This window comes from Montipora capricornis, chromosome 13 (assembly GCF_036669925.1).
Source record: "Montipora capricornis isolate CH-2021 chromosome 13, ASM3666992v2, whole genome shotgun sequence".
Taxonomy (NCBI): Eukaryota; Metazoa; Cnidaria; class Anthozoa; order Scleractinia; family Acroporidae; genus Montipora; species Montipora capricornis.
The window spans coordinates 1059861-1064860 of record NC_090895.1 but is presented as its reverse complement, the minus strand read 5'-3'; the positions used below and the strand labels follow the sequence as shown (position 1 = coordinate 1064860).

At 36.7% G+C, this 5000-nt stretch overlaps 1 protein-coding gene across 2 annotated transcripts in view; it reads right to left on the bottom strand.

The window, feature by feature from the left end:
* The window catches only part of LOC138028868 (neural cell adhesion molecule 2-like), a 35141-nt gene that overhangs the window by 17140 nt on the left and 13001 nt on the right, over window positions 1-5000 (bottom strand). The window lies entirely within an intron of this gene.

The following is a 5000-nucleotide window of genomic DNA, read 5'->3' as shown; positions in this document are numbered from 1 at the left end:
GCACACAGTCTTACATACGGAAACAACTAACCGTAACTATTTCCAGTTGCTTTTGCGGCATTTGCACGAAAACAAGCAACAAGCAAGCAGACTAAAAATTGGAACACAAAGCCTGCATGGAGCCACAGGTACTGTGTTAACCATGATAAAGATGCTGGAAAGATTTATGGCAAACCAAAGAATTATTGTCTCTTCTCTAAATAATCAGTTTGTGGATATGAATATAGATTTGTTTCTGTAAAGAAAAAAAAAACTAGAAAATTGCTTATCTGTCCAACAGTTTGATTCAATGCTGCCTCCGCATGCACAGCTGAGAACACCTTGCCTACATCCTAGAAGGTGTTGAACATAAAATTGAGCGCACACACCTACTGCTGAATAACGCCATCACAGGAAGCACTTACAAATACCCAGAAAATTATGAACTCTTAAAATGAATTATATTGCACACAAATATTAAAAGCGCTTAGACGTGCCAACCATGATTTTAAGATTTTTAATGAATTATAACATGGAAGGCAAAATTATTTGATGCTGATTGGGTATCAAGGAGACCATTTCTGAAAGTTTTTGGAGGTGGGTTTAAAGGTGTTCACCGGCTTCCAGCTTAATGAAAAAACCAATGTTTACGAAAATAAAATGTCATTTCAATAAGAATTGTTATTATTTTGTTTGACAGGGGAAGATTAAATCTTCTTGTTACTTTCATATTTCATGGTGATTTTTGGCAAGTTTAAACATGGTGTACTACCTGAATCAATTAATACAGTTTGCAATTTGAGCCGGGGTGGCAATCTTTACAAACTTGTGCCAATAAAATTGACTAAACTGTTTTTGGTTTCATTGGTGAAGAGAATTGTTTGAATTAAATGCACACGATACAGCTGTACGTTTTCCTTTTGATGACTGTTACGTTCCTCATTGTTCAGCTTAAACTGTTTGACTCCTGCCATTTGCTTTGACAAGCTTCGCTTACTCTAAAATGCAAATTGTGAACGTTCTCTCCCCTCAAGAAAATTTTGCCATCAATGTCGTAAACGAGTAAGCATAAATTATGAGCCCGCGTGCCGGCAGGTTCAAAACACAGGTCACAGGTCGCAGGTCATTGTTGTACCAATACAGAAAGTATCCTAAAGATTAATAAAAGCTAACCTTAGGCCTAATTGGGCCTAAGGTTAGCTTTTACACACTAAAAATTAAAGTGTAATGTTACGAACGCAAAAATGTAAAATTTTAAAATTACTCTACATGTAGGGTATTTTTACTCTTTTTAAAGGATAAAAGTTTATGGGTATTATCAAGGATAAAATTACACAGTTGGAAGTGTACTTTTACACCAATTTTAATAGTAAAAGGCCGATTAATCTAAACCAAGTTAGCGTGGTTTTTTGAACTCATACAGTTGTGGGCTTATAATTCATAAATGTGATATACTGTGCCGAACAAACTGTCCTCACGGCTTATTTATTTGTATTTCAGTTCCATCAGGTGTTTTCCAAAGGATTGTTGGGACTGGAACACTATTTGCTTTGCAGACAAAATTAACTGTCTGTGCGATCCAAGACTCATGTGGGGATGGGGGTGAAACTTTTTCTATGTATGCTGGGTCTATAAATAACCATAATCAGTAAGCAAACTTGAAAGTAAAGAAGCAACAAACTCGGTAAACAGCACGGATATCACTTGGAGAAGAACTAACCAACAACTTAAAAGACTGTTGGAATTCTCTTCCAGAATCATGCACTGGCTTGCGATGACTTCATAAACCAATATAAGGGTGGACTCGAAAGTCACCTAAAGAAATGATTCATAATATTCTCGTTTTATCCTCCCGTTATAGTCAAAATAGTCATAAAAATATGTAAAATTTGTTGTGCATACATATATATACTGTTGGAGATTTCACATTTATTTGTAGTTTTAATATTTTCTGTCTTTTGGAGAGTGACTTTATATAATGGCTTAGTTTTTCTCTGCCAACACTCTTTTAATTTGCTTTATGTCATTATTTTCAAATAAAGTTGTCCTAAGTAAACAAAGAACTCTTTTTCCGAAGGAAAAGTTATAAGCACGTATATTCAAGTCAACTGCAGTCAAGTCGATTCTTACTTAACTTACACGAATTATTGTTAACAAAAGTGCTAAAATTAGTTTATGGATCGGTTACATGCATCATAATATCGAATAATAGAAAAAAGGATAGTTTAGAATTATATACTAATTGTGTCGAGTTTAGAACACCCAAACAGTTAATGGAACTGAGTAGGTGACCCAAAAACCAATACGAGTAAAATATATTAAGAGGTATTACTACCCAAGAACATTATTTCAACCGTCAGTAATAGTATTATGTGTTGATATGTCGACCAAATCTTGAAAAAGGAGTGATTTGCTAAACATTAGTTGGTAATGAATTTCAGAGATTGGTGCCGGTGTAACGGAGAGAACGATTGCCGTATTGAGTAGTTTGAACCAAGTATTTTACTGAAGAAAGCAAAAGTGACATTTTATAAAACAACCTATATTCGTTTTTATTATCACCCAACTACGCTACGCTACTAGAGGACTATTAGTAATAATCCTCAAGTAGCGAAAAGTGTGACGCTTTCTTTCGTTTTATTTCCAAATAAACTGTGATTTCTTCAACTTGCATTTGCTAACTTTGTTATTGCCTTTTTCTGTCCGACTAGTTGAGTGACACTAAAACAATCAGACCCTTCGCCCTCGATCAAGGGCCACAGGTCAAAAGTTTGGCCTCGCCTCATGGGCTATTGACCCGTAGCCCTTGCGGGCTATGGGTCTAATTGTTAATTACTGTCATCGTACTTCTGCTGCTTCTGTTTCATGTCGTTACGGTTGGATTGCTTTCGCTTCGTTGAATATGACAATCTAAAGGGAACTGATCTGTGGCTCGACAGTAGATGAAATGACCAGAGAAATCTGGGAAAAAAGGAAGTTGTTTGAATCCTCAGGAAAAAGATCAAACATTGAATGAAGACTTTAAGACGAGATTTTTTTGAACATCGAGCAATAAAGCGCGCCAGCGGCCAAAAATCCCATAAGAGCTTGCGAGCATCTTCTGGAATTGTACCGTCGGCAATTTTGTGTTGCTGTTGAAGATCACTTAGAAGTTGTATTGAGTGCTAGTGATTAGCCAACCATTTTACTCATGTATTTAATTCAGTCAATTCGGAAAGATCTGTAAAGCTTTGAAAAGCGTTCTGAAGCGGTGAATTTATCGTATTTAGTTTAACCTTCTTGCAAGGTTATAACCAGTACGCAAATTGTTCGAAAAGATCTTTCCGCCGTAAGATTTCGAGTTCTCCGACTCTGCTAATAAGAGATCCAGTCTAGAATTAGTGTGTCAAGACTTGCTTTTGGACTATCTTGAGATTTGAAACCTAGGATGAATTCTTATTACACTTCTATTAAAATAGTGTGAACAGTTCTTTTGTCATTGCCTTGTCTGTGACCGGTGATCTGATATTCGAGTTAGAGGTAGTCAAGTTGATGTGGAAGCAGCTTCTGTCACTTGCGTTACGGTTCAGTGAGGTTTCCTACAGATCGTTTTCGGACTGCTGTTGTCGTTACAGCTGGGTGTACTCTATCGCTAGACCTTGCAAAAGGTAATTTTGTCCTTTTTTTTTTTTGAAAGGTATCGAGTATTCGTGGATAGGTTCCTTTAGAGTTGATTTTCAGCTTATCTCCCGCACACTTCTTCCGTAAAAAGGTTCGTGAGACCCCCAGTGTTTAAGTGTTTCCTTTTCAGTTCCCCCTTTAAAATTACACATTAAGATTGTGTTCAGCTTAGCTTCAATTGTCAACTTTCAATTTCGATTGTTGAGTTGAATTTATCATAAAATTTGCCACAAATGTTTCATTTTCCAATTCACTAGAGTTAAGTCTAGCTTATATCAAAGTTAAAAAAAAAAGTTATTGAAGGTTTGATCTTTGTGAAGAATTGAAAAAAAAAAAAAAAAAGAAAGGAACTAGTCCCAGCTGAGCCTCAGAGATTGTAAACAATGTCTTCATCAGTACTTACTTATAGTATATGTAAAAACCCTACAAGGAAGGAAGAATCTCGTCCCATAAATGATGTTAAAGGAAAAATGTCAAGCCTGTAGGAATACCACTATCCACCTCTGATGTTCAGCGTCCAAATGCACAACTCCCCTGTACAAGCTAAAACATTTAAAGTCACTACCAAAGTCCACTTATGTCCAGGTTTGACCCTAATTAGATACACGCCCAATTTTGACATCCAACACAAAGTGTCCCTTTAAGTCTAAGCATTTGCTACCTATTTTCAACAATAAGGTAAGGGTAAAGGTCAGCATTATTTTTAGCTTTGGGTAAATGCAGCAGTTAAGCTTCACTTAAAGAGCAGCGTTTGGGGGACACTTTATGACATAAATTGTCTGTATTATGAGACACAAGTGATGTTAAAGTTGGCGAGAAGAGCAAGGGACACTTTGTGATGCTTATTGAAATCCGCGTGCATCTAATTAGGGTCAAACCTGGACATATCTCCCAAAGTCAGTAGATGATTTGTTCCCTGAAGCTAAGAAAACTTTTTTGGAAAAAAAGTTTGGCTGTGTGGCCCTCATAAGCAGTTTAAGGTGCTGTGGTGCATGTTATGTAAGGTTGCACAGGCTGTCACCCAGTGTAAACAAAAGTGTTCCACAGCCCCTGTCTGCAAACAATTCTATTCAAAATCAAGTTGGTTGTGCCCCAGTGTCATATGAACTGACGTCAAAGCGAACTCAGCAGAGGATTTGAAACAAACTTTAAAACTGTGCAAGGCCAAAAGTGGCTGAACTTAAAACAGAAGTTGAAAACATGGGTGCCTCAAATGAACAGATCTGCCAGGAAATGATGGGGTAAACTTTCCCTCTTTTAACTCACATGGTAAAATTCTACCATACATATTCTACCTTACTAGTTGGTTTTTCAGTTTATTTGGATTGGTAATGAAAAGATGAACACAATTCAAGGATCTC